The sequence below is a fragment of the Rutidosis leptorrhynchoides genome, chromosome 9 (genome assembly GCF_046630445.1).
Source record: "Rutidosis leptorrhynchoides isolate AG116_Rl617_1_P2 chromosome 9, CSIRO_AGI_Rlap_v1, whole genome shotgun sequence".
Classification (NCBI taxonomy): Eukaryota; Viridiplantae; Streptophyta; class Magnoliopsida; order Asterales; family Asteraceae; genus Rutidosis; species Rutidosis leptorrhynchoides.
This window is the reverse complement of record NC_092341.1, coordinates 181,858,015-181,875,607: the sequence shown is the minus strand read 5'-3', so window position 1 is coordinate 181,875,607 and position 17,593 is coordinate 181,858,015.

Sequence of the window (17,593 nt, the reverse complement as noted above, 5' to 3'; positions counted from 1 at the left end):
TTAGCTATACAGGGTTGAGGTTGATTCCAAAATATATATAGTTTGAGTTGTGATCAATACTGAGATACGTATACACTGGGTCGTGGATTGATTCAAGATAATATTTATCGATTTATTTCTGTACATCTAACTGTGGACAACTAGTTGTAGGTTACTAACGAGGACAGCTGACTTAATAAACTTAAAACATCAAAAATATATTAAAAGTGTTGTAAATATATTTTGAACATACTTTGATATATATGTATATATTGTTATAGGTTCGTGAATCAACCAGTGGTCAAGTCTTACTTCCCGACGAAGTAAAAATCTGTGAAAGTGAGTTATAGTCCCACTTTTAAAATCTAATATTTTTGGGATGAGAATACATGCAGGTTTTATAAATGATTTACAAAATAGACACAAGTACGTGAAACTACATTCTATGGTTGAATTATCGAAATCGAATATGCCCCTTTTTATTAAGTCTGGTAATCTAAGAATTAGGGAACAGACACCCTAATTGACGCGAATCCTAAAGATAGATCTATTGGGCCTAACAAACCCCATCCAAAGTACCGGATGCTTTAGTACTTCGAAATTTATATCATATCCGAAGGGTGTCCCGGAATGATGGGGATATTCTTATATATGCATCTTGTTATTGTCGGTTACCAGGTGTTCACCATATGAATGATTTTTATCTCTATGTATGGGATGTGTATTGAAATATGAAATCTTGTGGTCTATTGTTACGATTTGATATATATAGGTTAAACCTATAACTCACCAACATTTTTGTTGACGTTTTAAGCATGTTTATTCTCAGGTGATTATTAAGAGCTTCCGCTGTCGCATACTTAAATAAGGACAAGATTTGGAGTCCATGCTTGTATGATATTGTGTAAAAACTGCATTCAAGAAACTTATTTTGTTGTAACATATTTGTATTGTAAACCATTATGTAATGGTCGTGTGTAAACAGGATATTTTAGATTATCATTATTTGATGATCTACGTAAAGCTTTTTAAACCTTTATTGATGAAATAAAGGTTATGGTTTGTTTAAAAATGAATGCAGTCTTTGAAAAACGTCTCATATAGAGGTCAAAACCTCGCAACGAAATCAATTAATATGGAACGTTTTTAATCAATAAGAACGGGACATTTCAAAAACAACCGCGCCTAATTCCAAATCATGCGTCGTATAATTTTGTTCGTGAATCTTCAATTGTCTAGACGCATAAGCAATCACCTTCGTTCGTTGCATTAATACACAACCGAGACCTTGCTTTGATGCATCACAATAAATCACAAAATCATCATTCCCTTCAGGCAATGACAATATAGGTGCCGTAGTTAGCTTTTTCTTCAATAACTGAAACGCTTTCTCTTGTTCATCATTCCATTCAAATTTCTTCCCTTTATGCGTTAATGCAGTCAAGGGTTTTGCTATTCTAGAAAAGTCTTGGATGAACCTTCTGTAGTAACCAGCTAGTCCTAAAAACTGGCGTATGTGTTTCGGAGTTTTCGGGGTTTCCCACTTTTCAACAGTTTCTATCTTTGCCGGATCCACCTTAATACCTTCTTTGTTCACTATGTGACCGAGGAATTGAACTTCTTCCAACCAAAATGCACACTTTGAAAACTTAGCGTACAATTCTTCCTTCCTCAATACTTCTAACACCTTTCTCAAATGTTCACCGTGTTCTTGGTCATTCTTTGAGTAAATAAGTATGTCATCAATGAAAACAATGACAAACTTGTCAAGGTATGGTCCACACACTCGGTTCATAAGGTCCATGAACACAGCTGGTGCATTAGTTAAACCAAACAGCATGACCATAAACTCGTAATGACCGTAACGTGTTCTGAAAGCAGTCTTTGGAATATCATCTTCTTTCACCCGCATTTGATGATACCCGGAACGTAAGTCAATCTTTGAATAAACAGACGAGCCTTGTAGTTGATCAAATAAGTCATCGATTCTCGGTAGTGGGTAGCAGTTCTTGATGGTAAGTTTGTTCAACTCTCGGTAGTCGATACACAACCTGAATGTACCATCTTTCTTCTTGACAAACAAAACAGGAGCTCCCCACGGTGATGTGCTTGGTCGAATGAAACCACGCTCTAAAAGTTCTTGTAATTGGCTTTGTAGTTCTTTCATCTCGCTGGGTGCGAGTTTGTAAGGAGCACGAGCTATTGGTGCAGCTCCTGGTACAAGATCTATTTGAAATTCAACGGATCGATGTGGGGGTAATCCCGGTAATTCTTTCGGAAATACATCAGGAAATTCTTTTGCGACGGGAACATCATTGATGCTCTTTTCTTCAGTTTGTACTTTCTCGACGTGTGCTAGAATAGTATAGCAACCTTTTCTTATTAGTTTTTGTGCCTTCAAATTACTAATAAGATGTAGCTTCGTGTTGCCCTTTTCTCCGTACACCATTAAGGGTTTTCCTTTTTCTCGTATAATGCGAATTGCATTTTTGTAACAAAAGATCTCCGCTTTCACTTCTTTCAACCAGTCCATACCGATTATCACATCAAAACTCCCTAACTCTACTGGTATCAAATCAATCTTAAATGTTTCGCTAACCAGTTTAATTTCTCGATTCCGACATATATTATCTGCTGAAATTAATTTACCATTTGCTAATTCGAGTAAAAATTTACTATCCAAAGGCGTCAATGGACAACTTAATTTAGCACAAAAATCTCTACTCATATAGCTTCTATCCGCACCCGAATCAAATAAAACGTAAGAAGATTTATTGTCAATAAGAAACGTACCCGTAACAAGCTCCGGGTCTTCCTGTGCCTCTGCCGCATTAATATTGAAAACTCTTCCACAGCCTTGTCCATTCGTGTTCTCCTGGTTCGGGCAATTTCTAATAATGTGGCCCGGTTTTCCACATTTATAACAAACTACGTTGGCATAACTTGCTCCGACACTACTTGCTCCGCCATTACTCGTTCCGACACCATTTGTTCCTTTCGTTCTATTAACCCCTGGTCCGTAGACCTCACACTTCGCCGCGCTATGACCATTTCTTTTACACTTGTTGCAAAATTTGGTGCAGAACCCCGAGTGATTCTTTTCACACCTTTGGCATAGCTGCTTCTGATTGTTGTTGTTGTTGCGGTTATTATTGTTGTTGGGATGATTGTTGTAGTTGCTGTTGTTGTTGTTGTTGTTGTTGGGCTGTTTGTTGTAGTTGCGATTGATGTTGCGATTGTTGGGATAATTGTTGCGATTATTGTTGTAATTGCTGTTGTTGTTGTATTGGTGATTCTTATCACCGTTTTCCTCCCACTTTCTTTTGACTTGCTTCACATTGGCCTCTTCAGCAGTCTGTTCTTTAATTCTTTCTTCAATCTGGTTCACGAGTTTGTGAGCCATTCTACATGCCTGTTGTATTGAGGCGGGCTCGTGTGAACTTATATCTTCTTGGATTCTTTCCGGTAATCCTTTCACAAACGCGTCGATCTTCTCTTCCTCATCTTCGAATGCTCCCGGACACAATAGGCACAATTCTGTGAATCGTCTTTCGTACGTGGTAATATCAAATCCTTGGGTTCGTAACCCTCTAAGTTCTGTCTTGAGCTTATTGACCTCGGTTCTGGGACGGTACTTCTCGTTCATCAAGTGCTTGAATGCTGACCACGGTAGTGCATACGCATCGTCTTGTCCCACTTGCTCTAGATAGGTATTCCACCATGTTAACGCAGAACCTGTGAAGGTATGCGTAGCGTACTTTACTTTGTCCTCTTCAGTACACTTACTTATGGCAAACACCGATTCGACCTTCTCGGTCCACCGTTTCAATCCGATCGGTCCTTCGGTTCCATCAAATTCCAAAGGTTTGCAGGCAGTGAATTCTTTGTAGGTGCATCCTACACGATTTCCTGTACTGCTAGATCCAAGGTTATTGTTGGTATGTAGCGCAGCCTGTACTGCGGCTATGTTTGAAGCTAGAAAAGTACGGAATTCCTCTTCATTCATATTCACGGTGTGTCGAGTAGTCGGTGCCATTTCCTTCAAAATAGTTAAATGGAACAAGTTAATCATACAGAATATTAAGAGTAGTTAATAGTATTTCGTAGCATAATATGAACTCATTTATAAAAGCTTTTTCTTCATATTAGCATTTTATAAGTTTAAATTCGGGTAGTACCTACCCATTAAGTTCATACTTAGTAGCTAATATACAATTCAACTACTACAATTCTATATGAAAAACTGATTATAATAATATTTCGCGTTCAAACTTTTACACAACATTTTACAAACTTACAATACCTCTTATTTTACATATAGCATGAAATATAGCAAACAATAAATTTGATACAAGATGGTTGTGAAGATAATTCTAGCTAGTACACAAGTCGTTCAGCAAAGGCAATAAAGACACGTAATTCATACGTCCAGAAACAAGTCATGCATTCTGGTTTTACTAGGACTACTTCCCATCCTTGGTCTTGTGGAACATAACCGTTATGGCCGTTGATAAGACAGCGTGTTGTAACTTCGTCAAAAGGGACGAGGGTTACGTAATGTCCAACAGTCTCGTAACAATCTAAAAACCTCATTTCTTACCCCAATTACCAACTCCGTCACTTGTGGGAACGTTTTGTTTAAAAGTTGTAGCCCGATGTTCTTGTTCTCACTTTGGTGAGAAGCGAACATTACTAATCCGTAAGCATAACATGCTTCTTTATGTTGCATGTTAGCCGCTTTTTCTAAATCACGAAGTCCAATATTCGGATATATTGAGTCAAAATAATTTCTTAACCCATTGCGTAAAATAGCATTTGGGTTCCCCGCAATATATGCGTCAAAGTAAACACATCGTAACTTATGGATTTCCCAATGTGATATCCCCCATCTTCCGAACGAAAGCCTTTTATTAACCAAGGCATTCTTGGAACGTTCTTCGAATGTCTTACAAACTGATCTCGCCTTAAATAGTTGTGCCGAGGAATTCTGACCGACTCTAGACAAGATTTCATCAATCATGTCTTCGGGTAGGTCTCTTAAAATATTGGGTTGTCTATCCATTTTGTGTTTTTATACTGTAAAATAGACAAGAGTTAGATTCATAAAAAAAAATACTTATTAATACAAGCAATTTTTACATATATCATAAAGCATAAGCACACTATATTACATATATTACACCACACGAATATAACTATCTTATTCCGACTCGCTTGTTTCTTCTTCTTCGGTTTTGGTTCGTTTTGCCAAGTTTCTAGGGATATATGATGTTCCCCTAATACGAGCCGTCGTTATCCACATTGGTTTAGAAAAACCTGGTGGTTTAGAGGTTCCCGGGTCATTGTTACAACTTAAGGACTTTGGGGGTTGACGATACATATAAAGTTCATCGGGGTTGGAATTAGATTTCTCTATTTTTATGCCCTTTCCCTTATTATTTTCTTTTGCCTTTTTAAATTCAGTTGGAGTAATTTCTATAACATCATCGGAATTCTCGTCGAAATCCGATTCATCGGAGAATTGGTAATCCTCCCAATATTTTGCTTCCTTGGCGGAAACACCATTGACCATAATTAACCTTGGTCGGTTGGTTGAGGATTTTCTTTTACTTAACCGTTTTATTATTTCCCCCACCGGTTCTATTTCCTCCTCCGGTTCCTCCTCTTCCGGTTCTGATTCTTCTTCTGGTTCCTCTTCGGGAAGTTGTGAATCAGTCCAATATATATTTGACTCTTCGTTATTATTAGGTGAGTCAATGGGATTTGTGCTAGAGGTAGACATCTATCACACAATATCAAACATGTTAAGAGATTAATATATCACATAATATATACATGTTAATAATATATAGTTTCCAATAAAAATGTTAAGCAATCATTTTTAAAGAAGACACGGTCGAAGTCCAGACTCACTAATGCATCCTAACATACTCGATAAGACACACTAATGCAAATTTTCTGGTTCTCTAAGACCAACGCTCGGATACCAACTGAAATGTCCCGTTCTTATTGATTAAAAACGTTCCATATTAATTGATTTCGTTGCGAGGTTTTGACCTCTATATGAGACGTTTTTCAAAGACTGCATTCATTTTTTAAACAAACCATAACCTTTATTTCATAAATAAAGGTTTAAAAAGCTTTACGTAGATTATCAAATAATGATAATCTAAAGTATCCTGTTTACACACGACCATTACATAATGGTTTACAATACAAATATGTTACATCGAAATCAGTTTCTTGAATGCAGTTTTTACACAATATCATACAAACATGGACTCCAAATCTTGTCCTTAAGTATGCAACAGCGGAAGCTCTTAATATTCACCTAAGAATAAACATGCTTTAAACGTCAACAAAAATGTTGGTGAGTTATAGGTTTAACCTATATATATCAAATCGTAACAATAGACCACAAGATTTCATATTTCAATACACATCCCATACATAGAGATAAAAATCATTCATATGGTGAACACCTGGTAACCGACAATAACAAGATGCATATATAAGAATATCCCCATCATTCCGGGACACCCTTCGGATATGATATAAATTTCGAAGTACTAAAGCATCCGGTACTTTGGATGGGGTTTGTTAGGCCCAATAGATCTATCTTTAGGATTCGCGTCAATTAGGGTGTCTGTTCCCTAATTCTTAGATTACCAGACTTAATAAAAAGGGGCATATTCGATTTCGATAATTCAACCATAGAATGTAGTTTCACGTACTTGTGTCTATTTTGTAAATCATTTATAAAACCTGCATGTATTCTCATCCCAAAAATATTAGATTTTAAAAGTGGGACTATAACTCACTTTCACAGATTTTTACTTCGTCGGGAAGTAAGACTTGGCCACTGGTTGATTCACGAACCTATAACAATATATACATATATATCAAAGTATGTTCAAAATATATTTACAACACTTTTAATATATTTTGATGTTTTAAGTTTATTAATGTAGTGACCCGAACTTTTCCAAGTTTATATATATTAATTGAGATTGATATTTACATGATTAAATGTTTCCAACATGTTAAGCAATCAAACTTGTTAAGACTTGATTAATTGAAATAGGTTTCATGTAGACAATTGACCACCCAAGTTGACCGGTGATTCACGAACGTTAAAACTTGTAAAAACTATATGATGACATATATATGGTTATATATATAGTTAACATGATATTATGATAAGTAAACATATCATTAAATATATTAACAATGAACTACATATGTAAAAACAAGACTACTAACTTAATGATTTTGAAACGAGACATATATGTAACGATTATCGTTGTAACGACATTTAATGTATATATATCATATTAAGAGATATTCGTACATCATAATATCATGATAATATAATAATTTAAAATCTCTTTTGATATTATAAACATTGGGTTAACAACATTTAACAAGATCGTTAACCTAAAGGTTTCAAAACAACACTTACATGTAACGACTAACGATGACTTAACGACTCAGTTAAAATGTATATACATGTAGTGTTTTAATATGTATTTATACACTTTTGAAAGACTTCAATACACTTATCAAAATACTTCTACTTAACAAAAATGCTTACAATTACATCCTCGTTCAGTTTCATCAACAATTCTACTCGTATGCACCCGTATTCGTACTCGTACAATACACAGCTTTTAGATGTATGTACTATTGGTATATACACTCCAATGATCAGCTCTTAGCAGCCCATGTGAGTCACCTAACACATGTGGGAACCATCATTTGGCAACTAGCATGAAATATCTCATAAGATTACAAAAATATGAGTAATCATTCATGACTTATTTACATGAAAACAAAATTACATATCCTTTATATCTAATCCATACACCAACGACCAAAAACACCTACAAACACTTTCATTCTTCAATTTTCTTCATCTAATTGAACTCTCTCAAGTTCTATCTTCAAGTTCTAAGTGTTCTTCATAAATTCCAAAAGTTCTAGTTTCATAAAATCAAGAATACTTTCAAGTTTGCTAGCTCACTTCCAATCTTGTAAGGTGATCATCCAACCTCAAGAAATCTTTGTTTCTTACAGTAGGTTATCATTCTAATACAAGGTAATAATCATATTCAAACTTTGGTTCAATTTCTATAACTATAACAATCTTATTTCAAGTGATGATCTTACTTGAACTTGTTTTCGTGTCATGATTTTGCTTCAAGAACTTTGAGCCATCCAAGGATCCATTGAAGCTAGATCCATTTTTCTCTTTTCCAGTAGGTTCATCCAAGGAACTTAAGGTAGTAATGATGTTCATAACATCATTCGATTCATACATATAAAGCTATCTTATTCGAAGGTTTAAACTTGTAATCACTAGAACATAGTTTAGTTAATTCTAAACTTGTTCGCAAACAAAAGTTAATCCTTCTAACTTGACTTTTAAAATCAACTAAACACATGTTCTATATCTATATGATATGCTAACTTAATGATTTAAAACCTGGAAACACGAAAAACACCGTAAAACCGGATTTACGCCGTCGTAGTAACACCGCGGGCTGTTTTGGGTTAGTTAATTAAAAACTATGATAAACTTTGATTTAAAAGTTTTTATTCTGAGAAAATGATTTTTATTATGAACATGAAACTATATCCAAAAATTATGGTTAAACTCAAAGTGGAAGTATGTTTTCTAAAATGGTCATCTAGACGTCGTTCTTTCGACTGAAATGACTACCTTTACAAAAACGACTTGTAACTTATTTTTCCGACTAGAAACCTATACTTTTTTTGTTTAGATTCATAAAATAGAGTTCAATATGAAACCATAGCAATTTGATTCACTCAAAACGGATTTAAAATGAAGAAGTTATGGGTAAAACAAGATTGGATAATTTTTCTCATTTTAGCTACGTGAAAATTGGTAACAAATCTATTCCAACCATAACTTAATCAACTTGTATTATATATTATGTAATCTTGAGATACCATAGACACGTATACAATGTTTCGACCTATCATGTCGACACATCTATATATATTTCGGAACAACCATAGACACTCTATATGTGAATGTTGGAGTTAGCTATACAGGGTTGAGGTTGATTCCAAAATATATATAGTTTGAGTTGTGATCAATACTGAGATACGTATACACTGGGTCGTGGATTGATTCAAGATAATATTTATCGATTTATTTCTGTACATCTAACTGTGGACAACTAGTTGTAGGTTACTAACGAGGACAGCTGACTTAATAAACTTAAAACATCAAAATATATTAAAAGTGTTGTAAATATATTTTGAACATACTTTGATATATATGTATATATTGTTATAGGTTCGTGAATCAACCAGTGGCCAAGTCTTACTTCCCGACGAAGTAAAAATCTGTGAAAGTGAGTTATAGTCCCACTTTTAAAATCTAATATTTTTGGGATGAGAATACATGCAGGTTTTATAAATGATTTACAAAATAGACACAAGTACGTGAAACTACATTCTATGGTTGAATTATCGAAATCGAATATGCCCCTTTTTATTAAGTCTGGTAATCTAAGAATTAGGGAACAGACACCCTAATTGACGCGAATCCTAAAGATAGATCTATTGGGCCTAACAAACCCCATCCAAAGTACCGGATGCTTTAGTACTTCGAAATTTATATCATATCCGAAGGGTGTCCCGGAATGATGGGGATATTCTTATATATGCATCTTGTTATTGTCGGTTACCAGGTGTTCACCATATGAATGATTTTTATCTCTATGTATGGGATGTGTATTGAAATATGAAATCTTGTGGTCTATTGTTACGATTTGATATATATAGGTTAAACCTATAACTCACCAACATTTTTGTTGACGTTTTAAGCATGTTTATTCTCAGGTGATTATTAAGAGCTTCCGCTGTCGCATACTTAAATAAGGACAAGATTTGGAGTCCATACTTGTATGATATTGTGTAAAAACTGCATTCAAGAAACTTATTTTGTTGTAACATATTTGTATTGTAAACCATTATGTAATGGTCGTGTGTAAACAGGATATTTTAGATTATCATTATTTGATAATCTACGTAAAGCTTTTTTAAAACCTTTATCTATGAAATAAAGGTTATGGTTTGTTTTAAAAATGAATGCAGTCTTTGAAAAACGTCTCATATAGAGGTCAAAACCTCGCAACGAAATCAATTAATATGGAACGTTTTTAATCAATAAGAACGGGACATTTCAGTTGGTATCCGAGCGTTGGTCTTAGAGAACCAGAAAATTTGCATTAGTGTGTCTTATCGAGTTTGTTAGGATGCATTAGTGAGTCTGGACTTCGACCGTGTTTTCTTTAAAAATGATTGCTTAACATTTTTGTTGGAAACTATATATTTTTAACATATGAATATTATGTGATATATTAATCTCTTAACGTGTTTGATATTATGTGATAGATGTCTACCTCTAGAACAAGTCCCATTGACTCACCTAATAATAATGAAGAGTCAAATGTAAATTGGAATGATTTGTGGACTGATTCACAAGTTCCCGAAGAGGAACCGGAAGAAGAGTCGGAACCGGAAGAAGAATCGGAACCAGAAGAAGAATCGGAACCGGATGAAGAAATAGAACCGGTGGGGGAAATAATAAAACGGTTAAGTAAAAGAAAATCCTCAACCAACCGACCAAAGTTAATTATGGTCAATGGTGTTTCCGCCAAGGAAGCAAAATATTGGGAGGATTACCAATTCTCCGATGAATCGGATTCCGACGAGAATTCCGATGATGTTATAGAAATTACCCCAACTGAATTTAAAAAGGCAAAAGAAAATAATAAGGGAAAGGGCATAAAAATAGAGAAATCTAATTCCAACCCCGATGAACTTTATATGTATCGTCAACCCCCGAAGTCCTTAAATTGTAACAATGACCCGGGAACCTCTAAACCACCAGGTTTTTCTAAACCAATGTGGACAACGACGGCTCGTATTAGGGGAACATCATATATCCCTAGAAACTTGGCAAAACGAACCAAAACCGAAGAAGAAGAAACGAGCGAGTCGGAATAAGATAGTTGTATTCGTGTGGTGTAATATATGGAATATAGTGTTCTTATGCTTTATGATATATGTAAAAATTGCTTGTATTAATAAGTATTTTTTTTATGAATCTAACTCTTGTCTATTTTACAGTTTAAAAAAAACACAAAATGGATAGACAACCCAATATTTTAAGAGACCTACCCGGAGACATGATTGATGAAATCTTGTCTAGAGTCGGCCAGAATTCTTCGGCACAACTATTTAAGGCGAGATCAGTTTGTAAGACATTCGAAGAACGTTCCAAGAATGTCTTGGTTTATAAGAGACTTTCGTTTGAAAGATGGGGGATATCACATTGGGAAACCCATAAGTTACGATGTGTTTACTTTGACGCATATATTGCGGGGAACCCAAATGCTATTTTACGCAACGGGTTAAGAAATTATTTTGACTCAATATATCCGAATATTGGACTTCGTGATTTAGAAAAAGCGGCTAACATGCAACATAAAGAAGCATGTTATGCTTACGGATTAGTAATGTTCGCTTCTCACCAAAGTGAGAACAAGAACATCGGGCTACAACTATTAAACAAAACGTTTCCACAAGTGACGGAGTCGGTAATTGGGGTAAGAAATGAGGTTTTTAGATTATTACGGGACTGTTGGACATTACGTAACCCTCGTCCCTTTGATGACGTTACAACACGCTGTCTTATCAACGGCCATAACGGTTATGTTGCACAAGACCAAGGATGGGAAGTAGTCCTAGTAAAACCAGAATGCATGACTTGTTTCTGGACGTATGAATTACGTGTCTTTATTGCCTTTGCTGAACGACTTGTGTACTAGCTAGAATTGTCTTCACAACTATCTTGTATCAAAGTTATTGTGTGCTATATTTCATGCTTTATGTAAAATAAGCGGTATTGTAAGTTTGTAAAATATTGTATAAAAGTTTGAACGCGAAATATTATTATAATCAGTTTTTCATATAGAATTGTAGTAGTTGAATTGTATATTAGCTACTAAGTATGAACTTAACGGGTAGGTACTACCCGAATTTAAACTTATAAAACGCTAATATGAAGAAAAAGCTTTTATAAATGAGTTCATATTATGCTACGAAATACTATTAACTACTCTTAATATTCTGTATGATTAACTTGTTCCATTTAACTATTTTGAAGGAAATGGCACCGACTACTCGACACACCGTGAATATGAATGAAGAGGAATTCCGTACTTTTCTAGCTTCAAACATAGCCGCAGTACAGGCTGCGCTACATACCAACAATAACCTTGGATCTAGCAGTACAGGAAATCGTGTAGGATGCACCTACAAAGAATTCACTGCCTGCAAACCTTTGGAATTTGATGGAACCGAAGGACCGATCGGATTGAAACGGTGGACCGAGAAGGTTGAATCGGTGTTTGCCATAAGTAAGTGTACTGAAGAGGACAAAGTGAAGTACGCTACGCATACCTTCACAGGTTCTGCGTTAACATGGTGGAATACCTATCTAGAGCAAGTGGGACAAGATGATGCGTACGCACTACCGTGGTCAGCATTCAAGCACTTGATGAACGAGAAGTACCGTCCCAGAACCGAGGTCAATAAGCTCAAGACAGAACTTAGAGGGTTACGAACCCAAGGATTTGATATTACCACGTACGAAAGACGATTCACAGAATTGTGCCTATTGTGTCCGGGAGCATTCGAAGATGAGGAAGAGAAGATCGACGCATTTGTGAAAGGATTACCGGAAAGAATCCAAGAAGATATAAGTTCACACGAGCCCACCTCCATACAACAGGCATGTAGAATGGCTCACAAACTAGTGAACCAGATTGAAGAAAGAATTAAAGAACAGACTGCTGAAGAGGCCAATGTGAAGCAAGTCAAAAGAAAGTGGGAGGAAAACGGTGATAAGAATCACCAATACAACAACAACAGCAATTACAACAATAATCGCAACAATTATCCCAACAATCGCAACATCAATCGCAACTACAACAAACGGCCCAACAACAACAACAACAACAACAACAGCAACTACAACAATCATCCCAACAACAATAATAACCGCAACAACAACAACAATCAGAAGCAACTATGCCAAAGGTGTGAAAAGAATCACTCGGGGTTCTGCACCAAATTTTGCAACAAGTGTAAAAGAAATGGTCATAGCGCGACGAAGTGTGAGGTCTACGGACCAGGGGTTAACAGAACGAAAGGAACAAATGGTGTCGGAACGAGTAATGGCGGAGCAAGTAGTGTCGGAGCAAGTTATGCCAATGTAGTTTGTTATAAATGTGGAAAACCGGGCCACATTATTAGAAATTGCCCGAACCAGGAGAACACGAATGGACAAGGCCGCGGAAGAGTTTTCAATATTAATGCGGCAGAGGCACAGGAAGACCCGGAGCTTGTTACGGGTACGTTTCTTATTGACAATAAATCTGCTTACGTTTTATTTGATTCGGGTGCGGATAGAAGCTATATGAGTAGAGATTTTTGTGCTAAATTAAGTTGTCCATTGACGCCTTTGGATAGTAAATTTTTACTCGAATTAGCAAATGGTAAATTAATTTCAGCAGATAATATATGTCGGAATCGAGAAATTAAACTGGTTAGCGAAACATTTAAGATTGATTTGATACCAGTAGAGTTAGGGAGTTTTGATGTGATAATCGGTATGGACTGGTTGAAAGAAGTGAAAGCGGAGATCGTTTGTTACAAAAATGCAATTCGCATTATACGAGAAAAAGGAAAACCCTTAATGGTGTACGGAGAAAAGGGCAACACGAAGCTACATCTTATTAGTAATTTGAAGGCACAAAAACTAATAAGAAAAGGTTGCTATGCTGTTCTAGCACACGTCGAGAAAGTACAAACTGAAGAAAAGAGCATCAATGATGTTCCTATTGCAAAAGAATTTCCCGATGTATTTCCGAAAGAATTACCGGGATTACCCCCACATCGATCCGTTGAATTTCAAATAGATCTTGTACCAGGAGCTGCACCAATAGCTCGTGCTCCTTACAGACTCGCACCCAGCGAGATGAAAGAACTGCAAAGCCAATTACAAGAACTTTTAGAGCGTGGTTTCATTCGACCAAGCACATCACCGTGGGGAGCTCCTGTTTTGTTTGTCAAGAAGAAAGATGGTACATTCAGGTTGTGTATCGACTACCGAGAGTTGAACAAACTTACCATCAAGAACCGCTACCCACTACCGAGAATCGACGACTTATTTGATCAACTACAAGGCTCGTCTGTTTATTCAAAGATTGACTTACGTTCCGGGTATCATCAAATGCGGGTGAAAGAAGATGATATTCCAAAGACTGCTTTCAGAACACGTTACGGTCATTACGAGTTTATGGTCATGCCGTTTGGTTTAACTAATGCACCAGCTGTGTTCATGGACCTTATGAACCGAGTGTGTGGACCATACCTTGACAAGTTTGTCATTGTTTTCATTGATGACATACTTATTTACTCAAAGAATGACCAAGAACACGGTGAACATTTGAGAAAGGTGTTAGAAGTATTGAGGAAGGAAGAATTGTACGCTAAGTTTTCAAAGTGTGCATTTTGGTTGGAAGAAGTTCAATTCCTCGGTCACATAGTGAACAAAGAAGGTATTAAGGTGGATCCGTCAAAGATAGAAACTGTTGAAAAGTGGGAAACCCCGAAAACTCCGAAACACATACGCCAGTTTTTAGGACTAGCTGGTTACTACAGAAGGTTCATCCAAGACTTTTCCAGAATAGCAAAACCCTTGACTGCATTAACGCATAAAGGGAAGAAATTTGAATGGAATGATGAACAAGAGAAAGCGTTTCAGTTATTGAAGAAAAAGCTAACTACGGCACCTATATTGTCATTGCCTGAAGGGAATGATGATTTTGTGATTTATTGTGATGCATCAAAGCAAGGTCTCGGTTGTGTATTAATGCAACGAACGAAGGTGATTGCTTATGCGTCTAGACAATTGAAGATTCACGAACAAAATTATACGACGCATGATTTGGAATTAGGCGCGGTTGTTTTTGCATTAAAGACTTGGAGGCACTACTTATATGGGGTCAAAAGTATTATATATACTGACCACAAAAGTCTTCAACACATATTTAATCAGAAACAACTGAATATGAGGCAGCGTAGGTGGATTGAATTATTGAATGATTACGACTTTGAGATTCGTTACCACCCGGGGAAGGCAAATGTGGTAGCCGATGCCTTGAGCAGGAAGGACAGAGAACCCATTCGAGTAAAATCTATGAATATAATGATTCATAATAACATTACTACTCAAATAAAGGAGGCGCAACAAGGAGTTTTAAAAGAGGGAAATTTAAAGGATGAAATACCCAAAGGATCGGAGAAGCATCTTAATATTCGGGAAGACGGAACCCGGTATAGGGCTGAAAGGATTTGGGTACCAAAATTTGGAGATATGAGAGAAATGGTACTTAGAGAAGCTCATAAAACCAGATACTCAATACATCCTGGAACGGGGAAGATGTACAAGGATCTCAAGAAACATTTTTGGTGGCCGGGTATGAAAGCCGATGTTGCTAAATACGTAGGAGAATGTTTGACGTGTTCTAAGGTCAAAGCTGAGCATCAGAAACCATCAGGTCTACTTCAACAACCCGAAATCCCGGAATGGAAATGGGAAAACATTACCATGGATTTCATCACTAAATTGCCAAGGACTGCAAGTGGTTTTGATACTATTTGGGTAATAGTTGATCGTCTCACCAAATCAGCACACTTCCTACCAATAAGAGAAGATGACAAGATGGAGAAGTTAGCACGACTGTATTTGAAGGAAGTCGTCTCCAGACATGGAATACCAATCTCTATTATCTCTGATAGGGATGGCAGATTTATTTCAAGATTCTGGCAGACATTACAGCAAGCATTAGGAACTCGTCTAGACATGAGTACTGCCTATCATCCACAAACTGATGGGCAGAGCGAAAGGACGATACAAACGCTTGAAGACATGCTACGAGCATGTGTTATTGATTTCGGAAATAGTTGGGATCGACATCTACCGTTAGCAGAATTTTCCTACAACAACAGCTACCATTCAAGCATTGAGATGGCGCCGTTTGAAGCACTTTATGGTAGAAAGTGCAGGTCTCCGATTTGTTGGAGTGAGGTGGGAGATAGACAGATTACGGGTCCGGAGATTATACAAGAAACTACCGAGAAGATCATCCAAATTCAACAACGGTTGAAAACCGCCCAAAGTCGACAAAAGAGCTACGCTGACATTAAAAGAAAAGATATAGAATTTGAAATTGGAGAGATGGTCATGCTTAAAGTTGCACCTTGGAAAGGCGTTGTTCGATTTGGTAAGCGAGGGAAATTAAATCCAAGGTATATTGGACCATTCAAGATTATTGATCGTGTCGGACCAGTAGCTTACCGACTTGAGTTACCTCAACAACTCACGGCTGTACATAACACTTTCCACGTCTCGAATTTGAAGAAATGTTTTGCTAAAGAAGATCTCACTATTCCGTTAGATGAAATCCAAATCAATGAAAAACTCCAATTCATCGAAGAACCCGTCGAAATAATGGATCGTGAGGTTAAAAGACTTAAGCAAAACAAGATACCAATTGTTAAGGTTCGATGGAATGCTCGTAGAGGACCCGAGTTCACCTGGGAGCGTGAAGATCAGATGAAGAAGAAATACCCGCATCTATTTCCAGAAGATTCGTCAACACCTTCAACAGCTTAAAATTTCGGGACGAAATTTATTTAACGGGTAGGTACTGTAGTGACCCGAACTTTTCCAAGTTTATATATATTAATTGAGATTGATATTTACATGATTAAATGTTTCCAACATGTTAAGCAATCAAACTTGTTAAGACTTGATTAATTGAAATAGGTTTCATGTAGACAATTGACCACCCAAGTTGACCGGTGATTCACGAACGTTAAAACTTGTAAAAACTATATGATGACATATATATGGTTATATATATAGTTAACATGATATTATGATAAGTAAACATATCATTAAATATATTAACAATGAACTACATATGTAAAAACAAGACTACTAACTTAATGATTTTGAAACGAGACATATATGTAACGATTATCGTTGTAACGACATTTAATGTATATATATCATATTAAGAGATATTCGTACATCATAATATCATGATAATATAATAATTTAAAATCTCTTTTGATATTATAAACATTGGGTTAACAACATTTAACAAGATCGTTAACCTAAAGGTTTCAAAACAACACTTACATGTAACGACTAACGATGACTTAACGACTCAGTTAAAATGTATATACATGTAGTGTTTTAATATGTATTTATACACTTTTGAAAGACTTCAATACACTTATCAAAATACTTCTACTTAACAAAAATGCTTACAATTACATCCTCGTTCAGTTTCATCAACAATTCTACTCGTATGCACCCGTATTCGTACTCGTACAATACACAGCTTTTAGATGTATGTACTATTGGTATATACACTCCAATGATCAGCTCTTAGCAGCCCATGTGAGTCACCTAACACATGTGGGAACCATCATTTGG